Source organism: Thamnophis elegans, chromosome 14 (genome assembly GCF_009769535.1).
Source record: "Thamnophis elegans isolate rThaEle1 chromosome 14, rThaEle1.pri, whole genome shotgun sequence".
In the NCBI taxonomy this organism is placed as follows: domain Eukaryota; kingdom Metazoa; phylum Chordata; class Lepidosauria; order Squamata; family Colubridae; genus Thamnophis; species Thamnophis elegans.
Window position 1 is genome coordinate 20,648,272 of NC_045554.1, and position 17,038 is coordinate 20,665,309.

Genomic DNA, 17,038 nt, shown 5'->3' on the forward strand with positions numbered 1-17,038 from the left:
CGCGGCAAGGCCGGTCCCTCTCGCCCTGCGCTGGCCCGCGCCCGAACTGTGCCCGGCGAGGCTTGGGGCGCCGGGAGAGGCGTATTGGATTGGAGTTGTGTCCCTGCCGAACCCGGAGACGAAGGGACGGCAGGACAGCTTGGGGAGACTAGGCTGAGAAGCCCAAGATGACCTCCAGGTGAAGGGGACTTCGGAAGCCCCGCGAGGGACTCTGGCAAGCCCAGTTGAGTGGAGCTCCAGGAAGCTGCCAGGAAAGCTGGCTGGGATGGACAGAAGAGAGTGGGATTTCCGTCTGAAGAAGGAACTTGGACCTGGGGAGAAATCATCTCGGTGTCCAGGTGCACAAGGGGAAGCTAGCCAAGAGCCCCTTTCCAGGCCATAATAATGCACATAAATTGCAGCGGCCTAACTTTCATCTAAACATAAAAGTTCTTGAAGGTGAGGTCTGGATGACAATGGGAGATTATGGGTTCTCCATCCCTAGAGGATTTAAGATGCCGGGCAGCTGCCTTTCCTGGATGGCTTTCCTGCCCATGACAGAGGCTTGGACTGAAAGACCCATAGGCTCCCTTACCGACACCACAATTCGGTGCTTCTGCAAAACCAGCCCAGGGTGGTCTTTTGGCACTCCTCTTAAACAGACAAGGCTTTCGGGGAATACAGTATGGTGGACTTAATTGCCATCCTTCAGTCTGCAGGTGTCCAAGAACCAAATCAGTTTTCCTGCTATCAAAGGAGCCCAATTTATGCACCAAACCAAGCAAACCTCTGCCTTTGGGCCTGTTCCAGTTTATTCAGAGACTCCTAACAGCAGAGGGTGCCACTTAGAAATGAGGGCTCTGTGCTTGCTTCCTTCCAGCCAATCTCCTGCCTGGTGTTGGAGGTTGAAATGTGTATTTTGTGGAGATCAAGAGTGCCAAGGAAAGGAAGGATGTTTCTCCAGGATTGCCCTAGGGTGAAGCTCTGTCCTTTTTTCCACAATGATGTCCTGTGCCAGACCACAGACCACGTGGTCAAGAGATCTGACTACTCAACCCCCTACAGTACAACCAACACAAGCTATGAAAAGGATAATACTGCCGTACATCAAAAATATCTCAACCATCCCAGCACAACATCACACAGTGTCACTGTAGCATACAAGCCAACTGAAGCCCTTCAAAACTCTTAAATAAACCAAACGACACCATGAAGAAGAAACAGTAGTCATCTACAACATGCAGTGTAAGGACTGTAACAGCCACTATTAGCAGAAGAGTAGCAGAGCACATCTATGAACATTACGTTGCAGTCAGGACACTGAATTTCATCACACATGGGCAGATTAAACTCTAGTTTTTACAGGGAAACTGTGAGCATTCTAGATTAAGCTCAGTCCAAAATGCTAGGGAATTCCTGGAAGGTTCATACTCAGATAAGTCAGCCATTAAAAGGCACCCAGATATAACATATTTACAGACCATTCAAGAGGCAATAAAAAAAAACCTGAAAAAGGAATTAAAAGACCAGAATATATCCTCTCCAGCAGCTAACACCCAGATAAGCAGGGATTAACACCAGAGAAACAATTTGAACAATAAACAACAGCCTAATCAAGGAATTACAAAGGAGAAAGCCACACCCCACCAACACTGGCAAGCTAAACAGAAACAACCCGCACTCCTTTCTAGTACTGAAGATGTTACCTAATCAGGTAATGAAATGTCTGCAAGAAAACATCCCTGCTCAGGGACCACCAAAGACTCCACAAGAAGCCTTCCTTCCTTAGAGGGAACACTGTTCAAAAGTTAAATCAAGCTTGAAACACCGTTAAGGGTGTTTCTCACAGCCCAGGGAAAAACGCTTTGTTTTGCATTGGCATGTATGAATGAATGAATGAATTAAAATGTATATGGATGCCTAACTCACTCTCAGTGACTTTGGGCAGCTTACAAGATATAAAAAGCAATAAAAATTGATAACCCCCCTCCCCCGTAACAACAACCAGTCACAGAAGCCCCTGGATGGGCTCCATCCCACTCTCGGTTCCCAGGCTTGTTGGCAAAACCAGTTTTCAAGGCCTGTCATTTCCTTAATAAGCATTGCACCACTTAATACAGAGTGAATTATACTGTAGTATCTTGATATTCAAACATTCTTGTTAGACACTAGTACTGTAATGCATTGTGTGCGACTCATGTTATGCACAAGTGATGAAATCCTTCAAACTCTAGACAGGGATGTTCTGTCCCAATCACCCATTGTGCACTTCAGGGGTCTTCCCTGCTACTAACATGGATTACCCCATTATAACAACGGTGGCCTTCCTCCCTACATCCACTGAAACCTTAAATCCTTGTGTGCTCAGCCAAGGCAAGGGCCGCCTGATCCATGGGACTCAAGAGTTCTCTGCGGGGACCGGCCATCCCAGCAGATACAATGGTTGGGCATCAGCAGTGTGTGGGGAGAGTCCTGAGAATGAAGCTGCTTCTGCCCTTCCCTGCCTGATGTTCTCCCCCTTCTTCTCCCCTCCCTTCCTGGCATTCTCTTCAGTGAGTCTTTTCTTGCCATCAGCACCTGGTGGGCTTACATGCCAGCTGCCCTGTGACCCAGGAGCCTCGCAGGTTGTTCTTGGGAGGAAACAATCAACTTGTTGGGGGCTGTAGGAAACCTTGAAGGGCAAAGTTAAGCTGCTGATTCAGTGGGACACAGCAAAGAAAAATAGACAGTTCTCTAAAGATACAGTAGAAAGTAATAGAAAAAGCAGAGTTATTTATAAATAGTCTATTATTCTTGTTTTATTTACTAAAATTTTGGACCATCATAGAGCAATCAGAATGCTTCAAGGAGACAGCTTATTCAAGGAGAAAATCTATGGTATACACCTGATGTAAAAAATTGAATGGGGAAATTTCTACAACTGAAAAATAATGTATGTACTTGTTTGTTTGTTTATCATGTTTCTAAACTGCCCATCTCCTTCAAGGACGGACTCTGAGCAGCGATGGTCATGTTAAACATTTTGAAAAGGAGGAAAAGTGAATAAAAGGCCAGATATGGCTTGTACTGTGAGCAAGAGGGCTGAAGGTCAGAAGGAGCCTCAGGACATGAGATGGCAGCTCCAGAAAGACCTCGTGGCTAGAAGGTGTCCTGAAAAAGGTCCACAGTAGCCGGAAGAGAAAGTGCCAGGCATGGAGGAAGGAAGACCACACGGAGAAGCCCAGAGGTGGCTGGAGAATGCAAATGGCGAAAGGCTTCAAGCAGAAGAGAAAACAAGAACAACATGAGGGGAAGGGCAGGTGTGACTCATAAATCCAGAAAATGGGAGAGCAACGCTGGAGACGGGAGGAGCTCAAGATAGAAGGTGCAAGAAACGCATCTGTTTGGCAGAGGGAGACGCCATATGACTATCTGAGGACTGATCTGATTGCTGAGACAGATTCAAAGAGGTTGTTTTCAAGTGGGGATCGAATTTCTTCAGAGAAAGATTTAAAACAAATTAAAGAAAGTCAATATTTGGTACCCGGTTACTTCAGCCTCCATGGAAGTGGGCAGAGCACGACAAATTTAACTGGATCTTGTCCAGAAGAGTCCTAGAGAGTCACTTATATGAAATGGTATAGGTTCTCCTGCTTGAACAGGAGAACCTATACCATTCTCCTGCTGGACTAGAAGACCTCCAAGGTCCCTTTCAGATTCTATTCTATTCACTTTAGAATCATAAAAAACATAGAATTGGGAATGAGAGAGATCAATAAGCTTCACCTGAGGTATCGATAAAAAAAATTCCTTCTCTGAATTTGAAATGCTTTGGCAGTTCCTAGGCTGTATGCAACATCTGCATTTAAAAGAGGGATAAAAAAGGATTTCTCTTTGGCAAACATCAGAGAACTTATAACAGGAAGAAAGTCTGAGGCAAGTAGAAATCTCAAGAGAACTTCCCTGGAAAAATTATACATTAATGTATAATTAATTAATACATTAAATACATTAAAATTATACTTAATTAACTAATGAACACCCAAAACAAAAAGTATCAGTGAAAGTATGAATCATATTTAATAAACATTGAAAAATATACAGCTTGTTGTGTAAATTAAATAATACATTATATAGTATTGGACATTAAGGCAAAAGCATATAAGGCAAATATTTGTCCAATAATTTTTAAGGTGTCATGGGTGTTTGCAAGTTTTGGCAAAAGATTTTTGTCTGTTTTCATGTGTGACATGAAAACTTGCAGATGCCTCTGTGTAAGATTCGAAGAGTTATTGCCAAAGATGCCAAGATTTTGCCAAGTGAACAAAATGAAAAAGCACTACAGATAATCTTCAATCTAACAACAGTTCATGTGGTGATCATTCAAATTTACAAGGGAACTGAAAAGTGACATGACTGTTTTCCACTTACGACCACTGCAACATCCCTGTAGTCACATGATCAAAATTGGGACACTTGGCAACTGATTCATACTTATGACCATTGCAGCATCCTGGGCTCATGTGATCCCCTTTTGTGAAGTTCTGACAAGTAAAGACAATGGGAAAGTCAGATTCACTTAACAACTGCACTGTCACTAACAACTGCAGTGCTTCACTTAATAACTGTGGCAAGAAAGGTCGTAAAATGGGACAAAATTCATTTAACAAATATCTCGCTTAGCAACAGAAATTCTGGACTCAGTTGTGGCTGTAACTTGAGGACCACCTGTACCATTAAAACAACCTTTCCAAATAAGCAGACTGGACTGAACCTTTTTGAAAAATAACCAGAAAAAGAGGAAAATGTTTTCTATTCCAGCAGTGATTGATTGCACAACTAGAGATGCACAACCAATGGCACAGACTCCTCTGCAATCTAAGAGGCAACACAGTGTATTTTTTTGCCTTTGTGTTTTCCTCATAATGGGCCGTGGTGGTACAGTGGTTAGAATGCAGTATTGCAGGTTGCTTCTGTTGCCTGCCGGCTGCCTGCAATTTGGCAGTTCGAATCTCACCAGCTCAGGGTTGACTCAGGCTTCCAACCTTCAAGGGGGGTAAAATGAGAACCCAGATTGTTGGGGGGAAAATACTGACTCCGTAAACGCTTAGGCAGGGCTGGAAAGCACTGTAAAGCAGTAAGTGCTATTGCTATTGCTATAACCTAGATGGAAGAAGGTATGCAAAGTTTAGGGAAACACTGTGGCTTCTCCAGGTGATTCATCCAGAAGGCTGCAGGCTACCATGATAGAAACATAAAGTGGATTGTTGAGAATCCCAAGAACCGGAATGGAGAAGGGCAGCGAGGCTGGCATGCCCACTTGAGACACACCCAAACTGTTCCCATTTCAGTCGCCTCTGTAGTGGAAGAAAATAATGCAACCAGTTTCTTCAGTAAAAGAGTCTTGAGGAGCAAATATCTGAGAAAAAAGTAAGTATAATACAGAATGCATAAAACTAAAAGAAAAGTAAAATTAGTTGAATAAATTCTGGACTGCCTTCAGGAATATAACCCTAACCCTAACCCCAACAACTCAGGAATGATAGTTTTGAACTGAAGTTCATGTCATGGCAATTCTTTAAATGGCTGAATACTGCATTCATGTATGCGTTGACTTGCAAGCTGCCTTTAAACCCACAAAAAAAAATCTAATGGGAAAAGTGAAATGTGTTCTTTGTTGAAGACTGAATAGTGGTTATTTTAATATTAGTTTAATTTGGAGTAGGTTTTGAAGTTCTGAATGGAGGATGTCAACAAAAGGAAAAGGAGGAATTAATCAGCTCCGACAGGCAAAGACACGTTTCAACAAGGGATGATTTCTGGATACTTTAGCAACAAGGGAGGGAGAGTTGATTTGTTCAGGGGCATAATTAATACAAGAAAGGATGCGTTCCTCAGATCTCAGCCAGATAAGGCCAGTGGCAAAACAATGGCTTATAAGAGAGGGAGTGAAAGATATAACAAAAGTGGCAAGGCCTTTACTCCTACCATAGTTTTGGTGAATAAGCTAGACCAAAATATTCATTTCCTTGTAGATAGCAGATGATCAATCCTGCTGACTGTTTCATGTGCCTATCTAAGGCCTTCAGTAGATGCGCCTGTTAGCTTCCAGGGAGGTGCAAAAGTTATTTCCATCTTTGCAAAAGGTCTTGGCAGATGGAAATCAATATAGGATCAATTGAAAAGACAATGTGAGAATAACTTTTTATACTGATCGCAATGACAATAACCAAAACAGAGAGCAGAGGCAGACTGCCCTTTCTTCAAAAAGATGCCACGTTCCAGCCTGCTGCAGACAAATTGCCCTAAATTGTGTGCATAGGGATGTGTATGTATCATTTGAAAGTAGGGTATTCCCTGGTGTTCTTCCTTCTAAGAAATGATATTAAATCAGAGCTCTCTCCTTTGCAAACTGAGTGCGAGTCAGCCATCTTTGCCTTATAGAATGAGATGGGTGGCATATACATTTAAATAAGTAAGTAACTGTGCAGAAGAGGCCAAAGGAATTTTAAGGCCATAGCAGAAGTTTAATGTCCAGAGCAGGGAAGGTAACAGCTGCCCTGCTGGCCAGGCTCTGGGCACCAGAGGGATGCATTTCAGATCATCTGAAGAGTTCCAGGAAAGGGCCAAGAAGAAAACCAGAGATTAGAAACTCTGATGACAGGAGATGGAGGGAACCTTCAATGTTCATCCTTGAGAAGTGAAGCCCTCTTCAAGGAGCCCATTGACCCCCGAGGCCGCTTGTCCTCCACCACTCTGTGTGTGTGTGTGTGTGTGTGTGTGTGTGTGAACAAACTCCCCCTCCCAGCAATGAACCTATTTCCAGCAGCCCAGCGGTGCCTGAGTTGCTCTGCCTCCCAGGGGTCCACACAGGCCGCCTGGCGCCCCACCTTTCCCAACTCCAGGCAGGCGGGCAGCGGCGGAGCAGCTCCAGGCGGATCCAAGGCTGCCGGAGGGGAGGGGGGATTCAAATCGGGGTTCCCCCAAGGAGGCTCCCCGGGTTCCCGGCCTTCCTTCCTTCCTGCTGGCTGCGGCAGACTGAGGGTCTCAGGCTGGCGGGGGCCCCAAAGCCCCTCGCGCCCTCCCCCCGCCCCCACAGCCGCACGCGGGCCCCCACCAGGACGACGGGGAGGAGCCAGGCTCGGCCATAGGATGGGGAGGGGGGAGAGAACCGAGTGCCGCGCGGGCCCTTTAAGGTCTGCCCGACTCCAAGATGGCGGCGCACACCCCGGCAGAAGAGCGCGGCGCCCGGCCCCGAGATGGCGCGGCCGGCATCGTGCGTGACGCCCCGCCGTGCGCGCCCCGCCCCGCCCCTGCCGCCGCCGGAGCCCTCCGCCGCCTGACCCGCCGGCCCGGTTGCGGCGCTGCCCCCCTCCCCCTCCGCCCGCCGGGAGAGGCGCCATGGCGGGCCGGGTTAGCGGCGCGCCGGCCCCGGGCTGCCGGCGTCCGGGCGGCGGGCGCGGGCCGGCGGCGGGCAAGGAGAAAGAGAAGCGCTCGCTGTGGAAGCGGCTACTCTACTCTTCCGCGGGCGCGGCGCGGGGGGCTCCTCGCTGGGCGGGCTGGTGAGCCGCGTGCTGCGGACGCTCTCCACGCTCTCGCACCTGGGCGGAGAGCACGGGAACCCCTCCGCCGCCCCCGCCCCGCCGGTCCCCGAGCAGCCGCCGCCGCACCCCCGGCGCGGCGAGAGGAGGAGCAGCCAGATCAGGCGGGCCCCCGGCGGCGGGCCCCGACGGCCCCTGCTGCCCCCCGGCCGGCGCGGCGCTGGTGCCCGGCGTGTCGGGGCTGCGCAACCACGGGAACACGTGCTTCATGAACGCCGTGCTGCAGTGCCTGAGTAACACGGAGCCGCTGGCCGAGTTTCCTGGCGCTGGAGCAGTTCCGCGGGCCCCCCGCGCCGCTGGCCCGAGCCCGAGCCCCGCTCCGGGGAGGTGACGGAGCAACTGGCGCAGCTGGTGCGCGCCCTCTGGACTCTCCAGTACACGCCGCAGCACAGCCGCGAGTTCAAGGTGAGCCCCGCCGAGGCCCGCAGTGCGGAGAGCGGCTCCCGTCCTCCCAGGCTCCGCCGCCGCCTCCCTGCGGCTCCAGGCCCGCCTCGCTGCCGCGGAGGGAAAGTCCGCCTCTGATTGCGGCTGCCTAGAAGCGCCCGGGCGCTTTGCTGGAGACGCCCCGTTGCCGGACTAGGAGTCGTTCTCGTTGCGGGGAATGCGGACTTTGCTGCCCGTTTACGTGTAGCCTTTTGCCCAGTCGGGCTTCTTCTTAGTAGATCCTTCATTGGGTTGTTGTCTTTTGCTTGATGGTTTGTCTGGGGTTAATCCCTGCTTCTCTGGTGTTGATAGCTGGCAAGGAGGAGTCCTGGTCTTTGTGTTGCCTTTTTAACTTTTGTATTGTCTCTACTGAATAGCATCCAAGTGTTGTTTATCTCGTGTGCCCGTTGATGGCTGAATTCGCATCGCCTAGGCCTGGGCCTTCCTCCCATCCGCTTCCCTTTTGATGGGATTTTTTTGCACTTCTTGTGTTTGATGAATGACTCCACCATTGGCTGAAAGGGCCCCCATTTGGTTCTGGTGCTCTGACTTTTTCTAAGGCTGTCCTGCAAAGATATGCCAGGTAGCTGGGCCACAGCAGGAGAAGATAGATGTGCTACCGCAGACTCTTCTGGGTGCCCTTTAATAAAATCCTAGTTTCAAGAGGGGCTGCCTGGGTCCCTGGGTTTGACCCCTTGGGTCAAAGGAGGTGGGAATCCCAAGCAAACAATCCATAATGGAAGCCCAAATAGAGGGAGTCACCCACCTTTCTGTTTTTGAGTGCAGGATACAGAAAATGGGGTTCAGGCTGCAGATTCTGAGAAAACTTTAAGAAAAAGCTTCCTGACAGCTCCTGCATAAGTACATTTTTGAGAGATTTCAGCCAATTTCCGCCATCTTCATTTCTTCAATTTTTATCAGGTTTTGGGCTTTCCCCCTGAGATTTCTATATGCATTCTGAAATCTCACAAGGTTTGGCAGTCTTTTGTGTACTGAACTGACAAAAGTGGTGCCGTGATATTGTGATACAAATTCTGCCCCTTTGGAGCATGGTGTGTCACTGGTGAGATGTCACAATACATGTAGAAAAGGATTAGGCTCTGTTTATTGTGATGCTGCTGGTATCAGTCAGGCTCCCAAGGGACCCCGATGGTCCTGTGAGGGTTGAAGTTTGGGAAAGGCATGGCATTGCAGGTGTCTCCCTGGCTGGCAACTGGCAGCCAGCAGCCAGCAGCCAGCAGCCAGTGAAAAACAAGCACATAAGACACATCTGGCTGTTGTACAAACAGAGGAGAGTGGAAACAGGCCAGCTTGCTGGACAGAGCGGTGTAACCATGTCTGAACACTGTAATAAGCAGAACTTTCTGACCGTGATACAATCAACCCATGAACAGAAGTTGCCTTCGGAAGTTGTGGAGCTTCATCATTGGAGGCTTTCAAGAAGAGACTGGACTGCCATCTGTCAGAAATGGTGTAGGTCCTCCTGCTTGGTGTGGGTTGGATTAGATGACCTACAAGGTCCCTTCTGACTCTATTAACCTGTTAAGCTGTTCTGGGCTCCCTAGTCCACTTGTCATTTAGTTCCTGGATTACTTGTGGCTCTATTGAGTGGTTCTAGTTGTGTTGGGTGAAGGCTGGCTCTTTGGGAGATCATTGAGTGAGCCACGCTGTGCATTGAGGGAGGATTATGGGCTGGGCAGATGGAATGAACATGAATGCAGGTCTCTAGACCTCCATATAATGGGCTTCACACAATAGGTCACACAATGGGTTCTTATGCCAATGAGAGGAGCAGGGACAGACCTGATGTTGGGGTCTGCATAAAGCTAAGGGCCGTGATGGGGAGAGGCTGCCTTCCAGTGCTTGGGGTGCCTTATGCAATTGGCCTATATTAGAGGTCTGGACAGGATGGAGAGAGTTCTGTGAGGTCATGCAGCCTCTGACACCTCCCAGTGCCACTCTGAATTGGGTTTGGGTAAAATAGTGATCTACCATAATGGGTCTCCCTGTGAGTCGTGATTTTTCTTGGTCCCATTGCAGCTTCTGCCTGATCTTCAAAAATAATCCCAAAGAGAAACTCTTGCTGTGGGATGACACCAGAGCTTCTCCTGTGTGAGGGTGTAAGGATAGCTACCCTCTCTGTCTCCTGGAGCCATCTGTCCGCATGGTTGGCATAGCCCTCCTTCCCTTAAGCCCATGGAAGAGAGCAAGGTAGTGGGATGCTGTGCATTCAGCTGGAGGCCTTTCATATCAAAAGGGGGAATTGCTAACATCTTGGAAGATAGGCCCAAGTCCCAGAAGGATCTTGGCAGACGTGAACACTGGGCTCTGTACAACAAATTAAAATCAGTGGTGAGAAAAGGTTACATTTAGGTGAGGAAAGCCAAATGCACCAGGATATACAATAGGTGAGACCTGACTCAACAATAGCATCTCTGAGAGGGATCTAGGAGTCCCAGTGGACAATTGATTACGTGTCAGCCAGTAGTGGGCTACACAGTTCATGCACAGTTCATATTGTGTTCAGTTAGTGTTGATCACTTCTTTTGTTTCATTGGCTGTGAATGAGTGGGCTATGTTTTTTTAGGGTGTTGTGAGAGTCTGTGGGTAGACTAGGTGGCAATGAATTTGGGGATCCTTCAGATTGAGTGATTTTGGATGGTTTTGGTTGGTATCCCTTACTGGGCCTTCGGGAGACCTGGGCAGAAGTGTTTTGAATGTGGCACCGACGTCCCAAGACAGGCAGGGGTGCAGCTGTGCTTGGGGGACATTTGGAGGCACTGCATTGTGGGTGAGTGGTTGTGAGAAACTATTATAGGCTGGGTGTTAGGAGTGAACAATCCCAATTGATTTTATAGTCCCAGCCTCAATGCTGTGTAACAACCTCCCAGGTTGACTCCTGGATTGGCTTGGTGGGCACTGGAGTTTCCCAGGCTTATGGTCTTCAACCCCAACCTGCCTTCGACCTGTGGGTGCTGGGCAGGGCCATCCAAAGACACGGGGTGAGCTGTCAACAACTTCCTGATGATTCCCAACTTTCTGTCGCTGTCTGTCTGAGGGACGCCATGGAGGTTCTGTCTGAGTGTCTGGAGTCTGTGGGGCCTGGAGGGGGAAGAGTCTGCTGAAACCCCTGCCAAGAATGAGCCGGTTTGGGTTGAGGGCTTGCTGGTCCCATCCCTTGCTCTGGATGTGGTTGCACAGTAGCCACTGTGACCAGCAGAACCTTTGCAGAACGTCATATTGTGTCCCCATTGTGCCCTTCCCTGGACCAAGAGGCTCTGCTGATGGTCACCCACACCATAGTCACCTTCCAGGTGGACTACTGTAATGGGTTCTACATAGGGCTGGATTTGAAGAGCATCCTGGAGCTGCAGCTGGTACAATATGCAATGACATGGGTGGTTGTGGCTGTTTCTCAAGCTCCCCTTGTGACACATTTGCTTTGGGAGCTGCATTGTTTGCCAGTGCGCTTCCTGGTTAAATGCAAGATGCTGATGGACCTCTATGAAGAGTCTCCTATTTCAGAGGTGTCAAAGTCACGGCAACACATTGTCATCATGTGACGTATCGCAACTTTTGTCCCCTTTGCTAAACCGGAGGTGGGCGTGGCCAGCATGTGATGCATCCACCCTGCAGGCCGTGAGTTTGACACCTCCGACCTATTTGCTATGGGCAGCCCTAGACATCCATTGAGAGAAATAATACAATTCTGAAGCTGGTGACTAGGAAGCAGTTTCACTCTACGTCCAGTCTTTCTCCCCGTAGAGGTGGTCCTCGATTTAAAACAGTTCATTTAGTGAACCTTTGAAGTTATAATGGCACTGAAAAAAGTGACTTACGACCAGTGGTGGGATTCAAATAATTTAACAACCGGTTTTCTGCCCTCATGATTTCTTCCAACAACCAGTTCACCAAACGGCTTAGACAGTTAACAACCAGTTATCCCGAAGTGGCTGAATCCCACCACTGCTTACGATCATTTTTCCTACTATAACTCCTGAAACATCCCCATGGTCACATGATCAAAATTCAGATGCTTGGCAACTGTCTCATATGTATGACGGTTGCATCATCCTGGGGTCATGTGATCCCTTTTGCGACCTTTTGCCAAGCAAAATCAATGGGAAGCCAGATTTACTTAACCACCATGTTACTAAGTTAACAATTGCAGTGATTCACTTAACAACTTTGGCAAGAAAGCTTATAAAATAGGGCAAAACTCCATTTGCCTTGCTTAGTACAGAAATTCTGGGCTCAATTGTCAATGTAAGTGGAGGACAATATGCACTATAGACTAACTTTTTAATGCTTGCAGAAGTCTTAATGGACAGCTGATTTCTTTCATCCCAATGCAGATGCATTCTCCAGTTCTAGTTTACAGTTCTCTTTGTCACTAGTAAAGCAGGGTTGCAAAGTTAACCAATACCTTTCCATCAGTTGGCACCGGATTCTTCCGGTATTGCCAAAACCCAAAGAAAGGGTCTGGCTGGGTTTTGGATACCTCACCCTGTTTGTTGGCTGTTTCGGTGGCCTTGATCTTGCTAGACTTTTGGCTATGGAAGAGATCCGGTTCCTGCCCTTCAGGGATCCCTCCTCTCTCCCTGAAGAGGTTCTGCAGCTTCTTCAGGATGAAAAGACCTAGGAAACAGGATATGCTTCATTTTTAAAATTCTGTCCTGGTTTGTAACTTCCACAAGGTTCCTGGATGGAAAATCCTTGATACAGACCTGAATTGCCCAAGTGCCGAGTTTAATCTCTGTTACAAAAGATTTAATTTCTCTTAGATCGTATTTTCCTATACTCTTTGGATGGAGGTTTTGAGTCAGCAGTTGGGAACGCAAGAAATTTGTGTGGATTAGAATACGGAGGTTTTGGGCATTAAATGGGCTCACAACTTGGTGCCATTTGTACAGCACAGGGTCTCAGTTGCTGCCACTGTTTGTATTTATTGCTTGCTTCCATCCGTGAATAGAATCCCAATTTCCTTTTGGCAGACGTTGGGGAAATCAGCTCTCCACCCAGACAGGTGTCGTTCTTCCCTATTCCTCTTTTCTCACCCCAGCACACCAACCTTCCTTGATGTTTGAATGCAGCCTTCTTCCCGAGGTTTGCCCAGAATTCTAAGAACCGAAAAGAAGAATTACATGGAACAGTTGAGGAAAGTGGGATTCCCTGGTTTTATTGAGCTGTTCCGTTAAGCCCAAAACTCACTGAGAACAACAACAACTATTCATCTATGCAGGGTGGAATCTGCCATTGCCCCCTCCCGGAGAAACGTCACGCCTCCAGCAGAGAAACTGAGGCAGGCAGTTCCCATGAACAACTGATGTCCAACTGAACTTCACTCATTTCTGCCCTCTGTTAACTCTCCCCATTTCTCTCCATTCCATTTGTGGTAGCCAGAGATATTGTAATTTTCCTCTTCTCTTGGGGCTTCCTTTTCTTACTTCTTCTGCATGGATCCACTTGAACATCGTTCCTCTGTGGGGAGACGAGCAAAGCAAACAAGAGTTGAGCCACTCTTCCCTTTCTACACAAGCAGAGGCTTCCTCTCCTTCTCCTCCTCCTCCTCCTCCCCCTCCCTTTTAGAGCTTCCACATCTGAAGTGGTGATAGATATTCGTGTAGGCCTGAGCCAAATGAGGACTGTTGTACTGTAGCGCGGGTCTCCCCAACTTCATGTGGGGAAGGCTGAGGGTGACGGGAGGATTAGAGGGCAACAGACTGAGTGGAGGTTGAATAGGCTGAGGTGAGGGCAGAATCTTCAGATTCAGTGAGGCTTGTGGGGTTAGATAATTATCTAAGCACACAATCTTCCTCAGCCTGATGTCTCCTCAAGATATTGGATTATATTTGCAGTAGTTATAATAGAAGGAGTTGCAGCCATTATGGCAAAAACTGAGAAAACTGAGTAATGACCAATCAGAGGGTGGCAATACAGCAGTGTCGTGCGGTGAGCTTTATGGCTGGTGAGGCAAAGCCCTGGCATGGCTTTCCAAAAGCCCCACTGAAGCCCCGCCGCTATGTCCACCATACAGGCGGAATGCCCGTGCCTTCCCCACCGGCCAGAGGGCCCCCTCCTCCTCCTCCTCCAGGAGGCCACTGGGACCTTCTCCAGCCCAGGCCCAAGGGCCCCGCTGCCACCAGGAAACCGCCCACCCAGGAAGCCCCTTCGGCCAGCCGGGGGAAATGCTGTGGGCCTCCGGGGAGGGAGGAGCGGGGAGCTGACCTGCATGCTGGCGTCCAGGGCGGTGAAGAGCAGCCTGCAGGTGGGGCAGCTGAGGTTCATCCAGCTGAAGCGCGCTCCGGCCGTGGGCAGCAGGCTCTCCAGGGCCCGCCGGCTCTCCCGGGGCACAGCCAGCCCCGCCACCACCACCGCCAGTGCCCCGGCCAGCACCAGCCCCACCGCCATTGCCCAGCCTGACCCAGCGGCTCAGCTCGCAAGACGGGAGGCGCTCTGCCCGGGCTCCCCTCGCCTGCTCACTGCTGCCCGCCGCCCGCCCAGCAGGGAAGGCGCCGCGGAGGACGGGCAGGCGGGCGGAGCAAGGCCTGGAGCCTCCACCCCCCAAGATGGCCTTCGCCCGGCTGGCCTTGGAGTTGAGAGTCCCACGCTCTGTCTGCCCGCCCGCGGCGGAGCCTCTGCAGTCAGGAAGGGCTGCGTGGTCCCCGCAGGGGAAGAGCCGCCCGAGCCCTCCCTCCCCCCATGGCCCTTCCCGGCCCAAAGCCCCCGCCCGTCTCGGACCTCGCGGGGGAGACAGGCAAGCAGGAGGCCCGCAGTGACTTCCGCCCTGCAAGGCTGCCGCTATGGCGGACATAAACGCGAGACGCCTGTCATTCTGTAAATTTGCTTTTGCAGACAGGTTTGTTTGGGTTTTTTTAGTTGCATCGAGCCCTTTCAGGGTATACTTCACGGGGAAGTATTTAATCACTCCAGCTTGAAAATCAAACTCCCCCGGCGGCTTTTTCGGTTTCTTTCGCCCGTTCTTTTGCCCTTTTGAGCGTCTTCCCTGCCTCCGATCACTGTCAGGGGATCTGGAACCGTGTTTTGCCCCTTTTATTTCATAATAGAAATATAAATAAGCCGGGATTCGTTCGCAATAACATCGAAAACACGCTTGTCAACCCCATATATTTAAACCCAAATACCAAAGCAGCCAAAAAAGCGATCTTGCCGAAGCGAAAGAAAACCCGTTTCCAGGACAGAAAAGGGCAACGCTCCAGATTTATTGCTGACAAAAATCACATCCCCCCCTACCTCATTAACCCAAGAAGAACTGGTCCCAAAGGTCCTTTTTTTTCCAAAAGGCGAGTTGACTTTCTTGGGGTATTTGCCCCCCCCACCCTTGAACACGTTAAGCTTCTCATCCATGAAGCTTTCGGTTCTTCTATCCTCTTGCATGGGAAGAGAAACGTCTGAAAGGGGGGGTGGCAGAAAGTCCGCTCGCCTTTGGAAAAAGCGCAGATCTGAATGATTGAGAACCTCTCCGTAGAGATAATGGTAAAAGGTTGGAAAAACCAAAGAAACTTTACTTGCACACTGGAGAGTTGAACTTGCTCGGAGCATGAACTTTTCCAACACAGGCGCGTTTTACAAGCAAGGCTCCTGCTGCTAGATTGCACAGTCGCTCAAGTGCAAGGCATGATTCGCTGCTTCCAGATCAGGAGGCGGGAGAATCAGTGCCTCCTTTGCATATGAAATGTTTTGCTTTTTTAACTCTTCTAACTTTAAAAGGTGAAAAATTCCTTATGCAAAGGAGGCCCCGAGTTCTCTGGCCTCCTCCTATAATTAACACTGAGAGCAGACACCAAGCCACTGTGACTTGAAATCTGGTAGCAACTATCCTGGCTTTAATTATTTTTAAAAAATTCTTTAAAATCCTTTCCTTTCCCTCAGGAGACTGGTGAGGCCCCGCCTCCCCTGCCTCTAGTGACTGCACATCCCTGCAATACAGGTAGTCCATTTTACAACCTCTCTTGCCACAGTTGTTAAATGAGTCACAGTTGTTAAATTACCATAGTAACACGGTTGTTAAGTGAATCTGCCTTCCCCAGTGCTTTGCTTGTCAGAAGGTGGCAAAAGGTAATCCTATGACCCCGGGACACTGCAACCATCATAAATTGAGTCAATTGTCAAGCATCCAAATGTAAATCACGTGGCCATGGGGATGCAACAGTCATAAGTGTGAAAAATGATCATTTTTACAGTGCTGCTGTAACTTTAAACAGTCACTAAGAAAACTGTTGTAAGTTAAGGATCCTTCCTTCTAGGTCAGTGGGAAGAGGGATTTGGGGGCACAAATGGAAGGATGGGGCTGGGAATAACTGCCCTTATTGAGGAAATAGGCTTAGAATAATTTTAAGGGTGTTTAGTATTGGTGGAATATAGAGATTTATAGAAATAAATGAATCTTTTAAACAATATTTATTAGTTGTCATCATGCTCCTATGTCAACCAACTGTATGTGCTATCCTGTCTCCTCCCCATGTGTCATTACTTAGCGGTGGCTATAAAACAAAAGGATAATAAAGGAGAAAAACACTGAAAGGAGGAAGAGTCACAACGATACATTTACCAGGGCCGGTCAAAGCATCATTTTGAGCTGTCCATAACTATTCGAGCAGTAACTCCTCTCTGAAGGAGAGGGATGGTTTAGAAAGAGGGAATATAAATAAATTAAAGGTTAGGGTTAGGGTGCGTGTGGTTTGACCATACATGACTAACAATTTAAAGTGGTGCTAATAAAAAATATTGCCCAATTAAAGAAGTTATATACAACTTTACAACGTTTACAAGGTTCTGGGCGTTAAGAACTAGTGTTATCTCAGCTTCTGTGTCTAGGAGAAGCCACAAGAAAGAAGTCAACATTATCTGATGAAAAATGTTTCCTGGCACAGAGGTGGCTTTGCATGCATTGACCAAACTGGATCTGGAAGGATCCTCAACCGACAGGTCTCACGGAGAAACAGTCCTCTCTGCAACAGTCTGACTCCCATCACCTGAGACATTTGGCTGGCACAAATATTTTGCATTTAAGTCAGATGATGCTGTGGGAATGC